This window comes from Macaca fascicularis, chromosome 8 (assembly GCF_037993035.2).
Source record: "Macaca fascicularis isolate 582-1 chromosome 8, T2T-MFA8v1.1".
Classification (NCBI taxonomy): domain Eukaryota; kingdom Metazoa; phylum Chordata; class Mammalia; order Primates; family Cercopithecidae; genus Macaca; species Macaca fascicularis.
The window spans coordinates 4,070,299-4,083,461 of record NC_088382.1 but is presented as its reverse complement, the minus strand read 5'-3'; the positions used below and the strand labels follow the sequence as shown (position 1 = coordinate 4,083,461).

At 40.8% G+C, this 13,163-nt stretch overlaps 1 protein-coding gene across 2 annotated transcripts in view; it reads left to right on the top strand.

The window, feature by feature from the left end:
* Positions 1–13,163, top strand: part of CSMD1 (CUB and Sushi multiple domains 1) — a 2,045,798-nt gene that overhangs the window by 1,285,269 nt on the left and 747,366 nt on the right. The gene's annotated exons all lie outside the window — the stretch shown is intronic.

Below are 13,163 nucleotides of genomic sequence, written 5' to 3'. Positions count from 1 at the left end.
CTCCCGGGTCAAGCAATTCTCCTGCCTCAGTCTCCCAAGTAGCTGGGACTACAGGTGTCTGCCACCATGCCCAGCTAGTGTTTGCATTGTTAGTCTCAAATTCCTGACCTCAAGCGATCCACCTGCCTTGGCCTCCCAAAGTGCAAGCATGAGCCACTGTGCCTGGCCCTTTCCTTACGCTTCTGACACATCTCTACTTGTACAACCTGTGCCAACTCCACCCATTGTGTACTGGCTTGTGGGGGGTTTGGGGACAGCAGGAGATGAGGGATGAGGACGGTGTTGGGTGCACCTGTGGCATGTAGATGCATCAGTACTTCCCATTGTGGACAGTGAGTTACTAAACAGCGCTCTTCGTTCTCTGCTATTTTCTTCACATAGCACCTCTCAGAAAACTCCCTGTAATTACTCAAAAAATGGCTTATAATGATGGTTGATCATTCAAAGAGAAATTGTGTTATCCTCATGTAAAGAATTTACAATTCTCTTCCTTTATTTTTCTCCACATTAATTTTGATTTAACATGTCATTTAAGGAAATTAACAAAGCTCTTCCAAAAGCATGAGAGGAAAACAGCAAAATAAAGGTATTTGCAAAATAAGAATAATTAAGGTAGGAGTGGGAAAGGAGAAAACAAGTTTGAACCTGAAATATCATTGGAATTTAATAATTTAAAAATCCTAAGAATATGTTTCTCTTTGTGCTGTGCACTAGAATGCTGTAAGTTACCCTGTTATCTTAGTGACTGATTTTACACTAACGGAGTCAGTCCCATATGCGCTAGCTGTTTGCTCTTTTGTAGTGTATTCCTGAGGAATCATCTTATAGGATTTATCCTAAAAAACTGGGCTAGAGATGTTGATGAATCAGTTTCATCTGCCCTCACTACTAAAATCCACAGCCACACACGAGTATGTGTTGACTTCTTAGCTACTGTGTGCCTTACACACCTGAGTATGTGACCACTCATCTCAGATCCTTGAGGGGGAATTGCTGCTTATAAAAGGGGGGAAAAACTGATTGGATTTAGAAGTTTCACAAATAAAATTGCCTTCATTTGAAAATCATGCAGGGGCTAGAGGAAAAAAAATGGTGTTTCAGGACAACCTGATCCTCCTATTATTCAAAAGTCACAACTGTTAGATGTTCACATCTCCTGAAGCTGTTTTGAATCGTGTCAGCAACTGAAGGCTCTACAACTTTGCTCTGTGAAATGAGTCTCCCAGGGCTTAGTGTACATGCCTGGAACTAGGTATCATTCAAGCTTCCCCATGGGTCGTGGAAGAGAAATGTGCTGGTGTTTGTGCGTGTGCGCGTGTGTGTATGTAAGAATAAAGACTTTGACAACCAATACTGTGAGCTTTCTCCTACTGTGAAGTGTCCCCCCTGTTTGAGAAGGTTAGCCCCCAGTGTTAGAGACAGTGAAAGGTCTATGGCAGCAGAGAGGAAGTGGTTAGTGTTGAATGTGTTGTTCACAGATCTGAAAAGACAGATGTATTCTATTAAAGTGCTTAAAGGAAATAGTTTACAGTGAGGTGGTTGTGCTTGGACAGCTTTTATTATTCCCCAAAGATAGAAAAGGCAGAAGCAGTACCAGGAGTTGCCGAAGTCATGTTCCAGTAGCTTCTCCTCTCTCTCCCCTTTCTTTTTTCTTCTGTAAGCTCTATTGATTGATTTAATGGTAAGATGTACCCATTTCTCCATTGCAAGTGAAGATGGCATGACATGTTTCCAACTCTATGGACATCTTACTCAGGGAGTGGACAGATTCATTCCCAGCTTCCTGTGTGTGGTGAAGTTTAAGGGGAAAAGCTGAATAAAGATTTGCACCAACATTCCATGTTGAATGTAACAAGACTTGGGAAGTTCTTCGTTTTCTGAAAAGTATTTTCCATGCACTCTGTGTAACTACGTGGGCTAGATATTGCACTAGGTGCTTCTATTTGCCGTGTCGTGTAATCTCCACAACAGCTCTGAGGGGCAGGTGGTGATCATCTTTATTAAACACATGAGGAATCTGGGATTCAGAGGCATTTTTAACCTGCCAAGGTGACATCTCTAATGAGTTCCAGAACAATGATTAAGTCTTTCTTACAGCGAACTTCAAAATCCCCACTGTGCATGAGATTTTTCCTATTAAAGATCCAAAAACTGGACACACATGGAACTGGAAATGCCTTCCACACAGGAGGAATGGAAAGCCGCCAGTATATGTTTGTACGTAGAATGTGGCTGATACGGGGGCTACAGTGTGTTCTATGTGAATGACACCCCTGCCATTCCCCGAACTCGTCTGACCACCCTGCCCAGAGAGCACTTTCCTCTGTGCATAGAGCATCTTCTTCGTTCATCACCACACTCTTGCAGGAGTTGTGTTATTGCCCTTACATTGTCAGAAGGAGTCACTGAAGTTAATTTTCCCAAAGTCTGCATTGTAATGAATGGTTCAGGGAAAATGGGAACTCTGTTCTGAATTAAATTCCACCTACTTTTCTTGAGATTCTGCATTATCTGCCTAGAAAAATAATGAGAAATTAGACTTTTAGGGTCATTAAAATAATTCAAGCCCTTCCTTTCACAGATGAAAAAAATCCAAGGCTGTGGCTCAGGATTTCAGAACATCTCAGGGGTGAGGCTGGAGCTCTGGGCTTCTAGGGCAGTGACCTTTGTGCTGAAACTGGGATTTTTGTAAAAGCATTGTTCACCTTGCAAGGTGAAATGGCTCTTGATAATCCCAGTAGGAAAATTTGGGAAATTTTAGTGGCAAAGACTTTAATGCAATGAAGTATAGAAAAGAAGAATGAGTTAATAGAAAAGGACACAAAATCTTTCTGGGAATTTGTGAATTGTCTCAGATACCTGTTTACCACCTCAGGAGGGTTTTCTACATCTCGATACGTAGAGTGCAGGAAGAATGTTGTTGTTGAGTGCATTGTCTCACCCCTTGTTCTTCCTCCTCCTTTGCCCTCTCTTATCTTTTGGGTCCTTCTATTCTCCCTCTCTTTGGAGGGAAAGGGTTTAAAATGTCTCCGATGATGTAAACCAATAGATCATTACAAGACTAAGTAGAATAATCTTTAAATCCCAACTGGTGCCAAGTTAGATCCTGAATGTGCTCATGTCTGAAAACTTAAATCACAGGAAAATACATTATTTAAAATGGGATCCCTGATTCGGTAAGGAAATGTGAGATGAATAGTTAATTGCTTTTCTTCCAGTAAAGCATCTTACGCTAATTACCCTTTACATTAGTAAAGAGTTGAGTCATCAAAGATTTGTGGACATTCTCACACTAATCCTCCATACTACCTTGAGACAACGATTCATATAATAATATAACTTCATATATGAGACGTTTATCTTTAATTTAGTGGTGCTATTAAGCGACATTAAATTAAAAGATTCTGATACCCAATCAGGAGCATCAATAATACAAATGGTTCACATTGTCAAGTATAGTAAGTAAGTGCCTGTGTCTTTCCTGGTGCAAAAGATGACTAATAACATTGGTCTTTCGGAGGATGATTTCCCTGACCAAGGAAAGGACACTGACTGATTTAAGAGTAGAAATAAAATTTGATAATCTGGTCCCTAAAACTTGGTTGTCAGTTTTTTTTCAAAGGTCCCTATTCAAGGACATCAAAAATCTAATTAAAAAAATGCAGGAATGCCTGAATATCTGTAAGCTGACAATGGGAGCTGCAGTCCAAATAACCTTGTGAAGACAACTATTTCCAGACTTTAAAAAAAGAGAGTTACTGTACTAACAACTAGCTGCTCATAAAGTAATGGACAGGCCATGAGCCAATAATAGATTTATCCCAAAGAATGATCCAATAAAGCATTATTTTAAATGCAAATAAAAATAAGATAACATTTTCAACTACCAAATTACTGAACATTTTCTTTTATGTACCAAAACAATGTGGGCAAAGAGGCTTTAGTTAAGATATTCTTATTTACACCAGATGAAATAAACTGGTACTATAGTTCTAGAAATCAGTTTGGCCTAGCAGATTAACGGCCTTGACTAAAAAATTCTATTTCTAGCAAATTATTCTTGAAAACTGCCCAGAATTTGATAGGTGATTGGTGTAATGTACAATTGCAGTAAGTGAGAAAAACTAATTTCTAATGATAAAGGAATTTAATACATTATGAATAATCTACTAAAATATATTAGGAAAAACTGTTCAAAGAGGTCATAAAGGCAGAATAATCAAACGTTAACAACTTTATTCTATCAATATTATGTGAGTGTCTCCACCTATCAACTTATATATACAATGCACATAGCATTAATAATAAATGCATAAACATCCTAACAGTGGTTGTTTATGGTGATGGGTTTACACAGTTACTTTCTTCTTCTTGATTATTTAAAAATTTTCCCAAATATTCTGCAATAACCTGTGACCCTAATCTTTCATGGTCATGTGACAAAGACCCTGTTTTTAGGGGAACTAAGGAGAAAGTCCAACAACAATATCTTCATGAATATTTCACTCTAACAATAAATGATAAATAAAAGCATTTCATGGAAAAGAAAAAGAAAATACTGTGTGACTCAGTGTATATCTTTTCTTATAATGGGACTAGTATTAATAGATGTTTAATCATATTTAAACAACTAACAAGTTCATTAAAATACTTCTGAGAAAAGTGTTTAAAGCGTTGATTAATCAAAATCTGAATATAATAAAGTTAGCATAATAGGAAGGTATGTTTACTAATATAATTTTGAAATGTAATAATTATCAATGAAAAGAAAATGTAATAATTATCGATGAAAATAAAAATTTTAAGTGTCAGGTGTGGTTAAAGTAAGGGGTATAATTTCTGAAGCAGACTGTTGAGTTATGTTAAAAGCCAACAGGTTCTAGCATCAAACTTCACCAGAGCAAACCCTGTTTCTACCACTTCAAGCTTTGTGATCTCTATTAAATTATTTAAGTTCTTTGTACCTCCATGTTTTATTTTTTTGTAAATGATTGTCACAATGGCATAAATCTTACAACATTTTGGTGGAATTAAATAGGATGTACTCAAACATTTTACTACCATATACAAAATATTTTTAAAAGCTGTTACTCTTCTTGATAATTCCAATGATGATAATGTTTTATTAGATGACTGCCATATTTCCACTGGATGCGTGACCAACAGACTTACATGGAAAAATGAATCATATTGTCAAGAGGTGTTTGAACCAGAGCAACTCCATCTTGAGTAGGGACTGAGTAAAGTAAGGCTGAGACCTGCTGGGCTGGATGCCCAGGAGGTTACGGAATTCTTCGTCACAGGATGAGAGAAGAGGTCGGCACAAGATACAGGCCATTACTTAAATACAGGCCATTACATACAGGTCTTACTTAAAGACCTTGCTGATGAAGCAGGTTGCAGTAAAGAAGCCAGCCCAAATCTACCGAAACCAAGATGGTGACGAGAGTGACTCTGGCCATCCTCACGGCTGCACTCACCTCAGCGCCATGACAGTTTACAAACGCCATGGCAGCATCACAGAATTACCCAGTATGGTCTAAAGAGGGGAGGCATGAATAATCCACCCCTTGTTTGGCATATCATCAAGAAATCACCATGAGAATGGCAACCAGCGACCCTCAGGACTGTTCTATGGAGTAGCCATTCTTTTATTCCTCTATTTTCTTAATAAACTTGCTTTCATTTTAGTCTGTGTACTCGCCCTGAATTCTTTTTCACGTAACATCCAAGAACCCCCTCTTGGGGTCCGGATCAGGACCCCTTTCCAGCAACAATATGGCAATAAATGCTAAAGTACCACAGGCAACACCCATCCCTGTGAACGAGCACCAGCCAGTGAATTAGAAGGAAGACAAACAGGGTGAAGTTCTGGAAGCAAAGGGCAGAAAGTGATTTCAGGAGAAAGTGACTGATTGTTTCAGAGTGAACAGGAGGCCGGGCGCGGTGGCTCACGCCTGTAATCCCAGCACTTTGGGAGGCCGAGGCGGGCGGATCACAAGGTCAGGAGATCGAGACCATCCTGGCTAACACGGTGAAACCCCGTCTCTATTAAAAAATACAAAAAACTAGCCGGGCGAGGTGGCGGCGCCTGTAGTCCCAGCTACTCGGGAGGCTGAGGCAGGAGAATGGCTTGAACCCGGGAGGCGGAGCTCGCAGTGAGCTGAGATCCGGCCACTGCACTCCAGCCTGGGCGACAGAGCAAGACTCCGTGTCAAAAAAAAAAAAACAAAAACAAAAACAGAGTGAACAGGAGGATGGACTTTCGACCAAAAGATTTAGCAACAGAGAAATTACGGCTGATGAGATTTAAGAGAGAATGGGAAGAGATGCGAAGAGAACCATTCATCTGAGAGGTTTCCTTCCTCGTGTCCGCCGGGAGTACGGGCTGCAGCAGCTGCAGAGGAATGTGGAGGGAAAGATTCCTGTCTGTCTGCAGGCCACGTGCCTTTTAAAAAGTTGTTTGCAGGCTGGGCACAGTGGCTCATGCCTGTAATTCCAGCACTTTGGGAGGCCAAGGTGGGAGGATCACTTGAGATCAGGAGTTTGAGACCAGTTTGGCCAACATGGTGAAACCCTGTCTCTACTAAAAATACAAAAATTAGCTGAACGTGGTGGCGGGCGTCTGTAATCCCAGCTACTCGGGAGGCCGAGGCAGGAGAATAACTTGAACCCAGGAGGTGGAGGTTGCAGTGAGCCCAGATTGTGCCACTGCACTCCATCCTGGATGACACAGTGAGACTCTGTCTCAAAATAAATAAATAAAAATAAAAATAAAATAATAATAATTGCTTGCTTTGTCTTAGTTTATAAAGATGGGAAATGGAACAACACATTTTTATAATTGGGTTAGTCATGCAGAAAAGAAAAAAATGACCATGCAGAAGAGGAAAAAATGGACAGAACCACGTTTTCAAGGTGATGAACTTTAGGACAGACATGGAGGCTCAGGTTTTAGGCTGCAAGATGGTTCCATCCTTCAGGAAAACAGCCACGGTAAGGACATAGCTCCTACCGATGTTTACAGTGTGTCAGCGCAAATCACACATTAACAATAATTAGCAGAGAATAGGAAATTGGCTCAACGCTTACTTAGAAATTTAATGGGTCTTAGATTGTTTAACTAGAAAGGTACTTTGATGAAAAATTGGCAAAAAAAAATTAAACGTGTGTTTAAAATATAAGGTGATCTGAATTTTAATGACTTTTCCTCAATGTAAAACACAATAAAATCTAATGGAGAAATGTTAACATTTGGAGGGAAAGGGGATTATGTAATTGTATTTATTAATGAATAAATTAAACATTTTAAAAGCAGTTCTAAATTCTAATATTTGAAAATAATTTATTACAGTGTAAATGCTCCTAGAAAAAACAGAATCCTAGAGTAAGTTAAACAATGTAAACGACTGAAATTTCTCCAGGTGTATTGTGTTCAAAACATGTTTCACTTAAAAATAAAAATTGATAAGGCTGTGAGATAATCCAAGAAAAGTTTAATTTCCATTTTGCAATCATAAACTAGACCAAAAATGTTCCAAATAACCAATGAGCCATTAAAAAGATTCTTTTTGTTGTTATTTTGAGAAACTAAAGGGTCTCACTCTGTTGCCCAGGCTGGAATGCAGTGGCACTATCTCGGCTCACTGCAACCTCCGCCTACTGGGTTCAAGCAACTCTCATGCCTCAACCTCCCGAGTAGCTGGGACTACAGTCGCATTCCACCATGCCTGGCTGGGGCTAATTTGTGGGTGTGTAGCGGGGAGGGGTAGTGGGGGGCCAGGTAGAGATGGGGTTTTACCATGTTGGCCAGGCTGCTCTTGAACTCCTGACTTCAGGCGATCCCCTGCCTCAGCCTCCCAAAGTGCTGGGATTACACATGTGAACCCCCACGCCTGGTCAAAAAACTCCAAATATACTGTTTTCTCAAATGTAAGCTAATACATATAATGGAATTGGAAATTCCATTTGCTCTGATACTATGGAAAAAAAAGGTAGATGTAAAAGAATAGTAGCTTATGCAATGTGATTGCTTACTTCTCAAATTTAATAGAAATCTATTGATTAAATAATTGTAAGACAAATTAAATGAGAACAATAGTATATCTGACAGTGGGAGCTCAATAGATTCATTTATATATTATATATGGAGTTTATTATATATGTATATAATATGTAATATGTTATTAAATTTATAAATATGTATAGGCCGGGCGCGGTGGCTAACGCCTGTAATCCCAGCACTTTGGGAGGCCGAGACGGGTGGATCATGAGGTCAGGAGATCGAGACCATCCTGGCTAACACGGTGAAACCCCGTCTCTACTAAAAAAATACAAAAAACTAGCCGGGCGAGGTGGCGGCACATGTAGTCCCAGCCACTCGGGAGGCTGAGACACGAGAATGGTGGGAACCTGGAAGGCAGAGCTTGCGGTGAGCTGAGATCCGGCCACTGCACTCCAGCCTGGGTGACAGAGTGAGACTCCGTCTCAAAAAAATAAAATAAAATAAAATAAATATGTATAAACTTATATGTTATATACTTACATTTTACACATTTATATATACACAATTGTATACATATGGGTGTATGTGTATATCTATCTATCTATCTGCATAGTGAGCCCTCACAATTCTAAGGATTTACAAGGATTTCAGTATTATTGCTACCAATAGTAGTAAATATTTTTTTGGTGCAGTACTTAAATAAAACTTTTTGCCTAGAAGAGGCATTGATAAAATTACAGTAAACCTGTGAGTTAATGAAAAGTCCAAGACACAAGATTCATATTTTTCACCCATTTCTTCCAAACCCTGAATTCTTCAGATTTGGAAGTAGCTGGTCTCTAAACACAAAACAATTTCCTCTGTGATTTGTGAGGATTTGCAATGGTATCTCTCCTCATGCTCAGTATGTTACATTTGTTTGGAAGAATTTTGCATCTTATTTATTTGTTTGGGGTTATCTGAGCTCACCTTTATAGGTAAAGCTTCTTTTAGACACTGAGTCATATTATCGAATGCAGGAAGGTACAGGTGTATTAAGAGCAGAAGATAGGACTTGGTTTCCTAAGAGAGGTCACGGAAGTTCAGTGGATCTTGAGGAAGGTGGATGTCTGGCTGCGGGGGATGGGGCAGCAGGATGACAGGGAGGGGTAGGGAGCAGGCTGAGCTTTCCAAGGAGCTACAAAAGAGGGCAGGATGCTCCAGCTAGAGAGGACAGAGAAAGAAATGGCATCAAGTAGAAATAGCTATATTCACTTCTTACATTATTGTCACTTTAAAAACAGTAATAAGAATCCACTGTCATTCCAATATAGTATCGGTTTCCTCACATTTTCAAACAACCCACAGAAAGTGTGTTTTAACCTAACCACTGAGAGATTATGATGAAGGCAGCTGATGTAGAAGAAAAAAGAAAAAACAAACTAAAGTGAATGAAGCAACAAAATTAATGTGTCCCTTAGGTATATTTATTGTTGTGTTTTTCGATTTTTCAGCCCTTAAACTAAAAATACTTTCCCCAGAATTTACCTGCCTAAATGTTGTTATCAGAAAAGAGATTCGTCATATCTCTTTCAAGTTTTTGTTTGTGGTTTTGGGGAATTTTTTTTTAACCTCACATCCCTCTTGGTTTGCGATGAGAAAACCTAAAGTCAACTCTCAGTGACTTTGAAGCACACAATACATTGTTATCAACTATAGTCACTATGATGTACCAGGGATCTCTTGAACTTATTTCTTCTGTCAAACTGAAATTGTCCATCTTTTGACCAACATCTCCCCAGTTCCCCCAGCCCTTGCCCCTGGAGACAACAATCTATTTGAAATTGTTGAATCTGAATTACTAAGGAATCACGTTAGCCAAGAGAGACCAGGGAATGTGAGACTAACTTTGGCGTGTATTGAAGTTATCTTCCACACAATAAAACAAAGCAAAAACTCATATGAAAACTAGGTAACTGTACTGACAAAATAAAGCTAAAAGGGCCAAGCTCAGCTCCAAAGATTGTGATTTAGCAGGTCTGAGATTAGACACAGAAACTATCTTTTTTTATCAATCACGAAATATTTTTATCATTCATTCCAGGATCTGAGAATGAACGACTCAATAGATTAATTCAGGGGAAAGAACAGACTATTGCAGGGATTTCCCATAGGTGACTTATCTTTCTCCTGCATTCCTGCAGCTCTAGTTTCTTTCTCTCTCTTTCTCTCTCTCCTATTTCTTTGCAAATGAAAATCTCTCTGCCCAGCTCTGAGGGGAGCTGGAGGGAGGAGGGGGAGGAGGAAGGGTGTGGAAGGAAGAAAAGAGGAGAACCCAAAGGACGTATGGGGAGGAGTGTCCAGACACCTGGTGGACCCAGGACGCGCAAGTCACCTTCCCTTTTTGTGCAACATTGCCAAGATTAGCAGAGCTGTCCAATAAGAGAACGTAGTAACTTGAAACAAATTGTAACTCAGGGGAGCAGATAATCTACAGCAGTATAACACCATCTTATTGAAAAATAATAAACACATATATTCTCTGGTGGAGATGTAGCTTTACAAAGCATCAAAACACTCATTTGCAAAAGTATGAAATTTATTAGCTCATTCAACTCTCAGATAGGTCCTGTCTATTCACATACCATGATCGTCCCCGAGAGACTACTCATTTTCTGTTTAGATTCTGAGCGAACGCTCTGTTTGTCTTATCTGCTTAGGGTGGGTGACATTTGCTTTGCGTTCTATGCTCTTTATTATTTCCCATTGATTCTCTTGTTTGTTATTTATTGTGCATTCATCTCCTCTCTCCTGAGTAACTTCAAGATAAAGTTATTTCAGCACAAGAAAGTGAGGACAATGCATTTACCATTTTGGATGAAAACATAATCCCTGGGAGAGCTTACAGGCGACATCTGAGTGTGCCACCAAGATAACTGCAGAAGCAGAAGCAGATTCCCCATCTCATGTTCCCTTTCCTGTGTTATTTGTCACCACAAGACAGAGATGAGGATGAGAAAACACATGAAGAGGCAGAAGAGAAGAGGAGGAAGACGCCGGGTGCCATGGTTGCATCACAGCACGCCCCTCTCTGAGAGTTCCTTAGTGCAGGATGTTCGTGACCCAGTGCCCTTTGGATGGCGCTGGCCCTGGGCTGGATGCTGTGAGCCTGGAAGAGGTGACTGTCTGTCTCTGGGCTTTCTCTGAAAGGGGCTGAGCATGGGCAGCAACCCTCTGGCCAGCCCTTCCTTGGAGGGAGATCTAGGTGGCCCACCTCCTTGTCCTTCACAAGCGTCAACGCCAGGATCCCTGTGGTCCACTCATGGCTCTGATGACAACAGTTTGTTTGAACCACGTAACCACGTTGGACTTATTTCTTCAGTCCTATGCCACACTGTTGGGAAGAGCTCCTCAACGTTCAATATATTCCTTCCAGTCTCTCACTTCTCCCTCTTACCCTTGTAAAATACCCAGGAAAAGTACTTGTCTTCGTGTTTTGGGGAAAATATTGCTATAGGAAATATAGCAAATCTTTGCCATAGAAAAATATCTTAGACTTGGCAGTTTATACGTAATAGAAATGTGTTTCTCACCACTCTCGAGACTGGGAAGTACAAGGTCAAGGCTTGATACAGAAGCACAGCTGGCAGCATTGCTTCTATGTCTCACCTTCTTCCTTCTAGGCGGACCAGCTCCTGCAGCCCCTGCCCTCCTGTCTCCGTGCCCCCCAGCCAGTAGCCCATGTGGAAGGGTTTGGAGTTTGGGCCTGGAAGATCTGAGTTCAAATTCTGCGTAGTCTTCCCTGTACACCTGTGAGCCTTGCTTCCTGATATGAGCAGGCGGCATCATAATTCCTATCTCAGATGGCTGTTGGAAGGATGGAGGATGCTTCCTGAAGTGAAAAATACTGTACAATGTTGCTGCAAAGAAGATAACACATGGGACCAGGAACTCTGAGAGGTAGAGCCTGAGAGACACGGTTTCCAGGTGCATCAGAATACACAGGGGCTGAGCAGAGGGAGACCAGAGAGGAAGCAAGTGCTTAGTGACATCAGTGAGGGAAGACAGTCCCAAAGGACAACTGTCCACCTAAGCCCAGCCCTCCGAATGTCAGTGATTTGAAAAGAGTAACAATCACTGCCACACACAGTCAGTTACTGAGCTGGCTGGGCTCAGGACACCAGACTAAAGACGGTACATTGATCATCTCCAGCTTTATACAGTCTTGTCATCCTGGCATCGTATTTAGTCAGAGTTCTCCAGAGAAACAAAGCCAGTTGGTCATGTGTGTGTGTATGTGCCTCTGTGTGTGTGTAGATATATTTATTTATACAGTTGACCCTTGAACAACATGGGTTTAAACTGCCTGGATCCACTTATCTTCAGATTCTGTTCAATGAATATACTGAAGCATTTTTTTTGAAATTTGTAACAATTCAAACAAAACTAGCAGACAACCCTTACAGCCTAAAAACAAAACAAAACAAAATCCGAAAAAGGTGTGTCATGAATGCGTAAAATATACGTAGATACGAGTCTATGTGTTAAGTAACTGTTTATGTTATCGTTAAGGCATCTGGTCAACAGTAGGCTCTTTTCAGTTAGGTTTTTGGGGGAGTCAAAAGATATACTCAGGTTTTCAGCTGTGTGTGGTGGTGGGGGTTGGTCAGTGGTCAGTGCCCCAACCTTTGTATGCTTCAGGGGTCCCCTGTATATACTTGATATTAATCTCCTTACACGCAGGTGTGTACACACACACACACACACACACACATTTACTATAAGAATTTACTATAAGGAACTGACTCACATGATTATGGAGTTGACAAGACCGAAGACCTGCAAGGGGTGAGTCAGCAAGCTGGAGACCAGGAAAGCCAGTGTTTTAGCTCCAGTCGGAAGGCGGAAAAAAAAAATGCTGTCCAATTCAAAGCCCACCAGGCAAGGGGAAGTCTTGCCTCCTCTGGGGCAGGTCAGCCTTTTGTTCTATTTGGGTCTTCAGCTGATTGGACCAGACCCACCCACACTGGGGAGAGCCATCTGCTTCCCTCAGTCGGCTGATTCAAATGTTAATATCATCTGCGACATTCTCACAGACACACCCGGAATCTCGTGTGGTCCAATGTCTGAGCACCTTGTGGTGCAGTCAGGTTCACCCAGAAAACTAACCCTCACACCT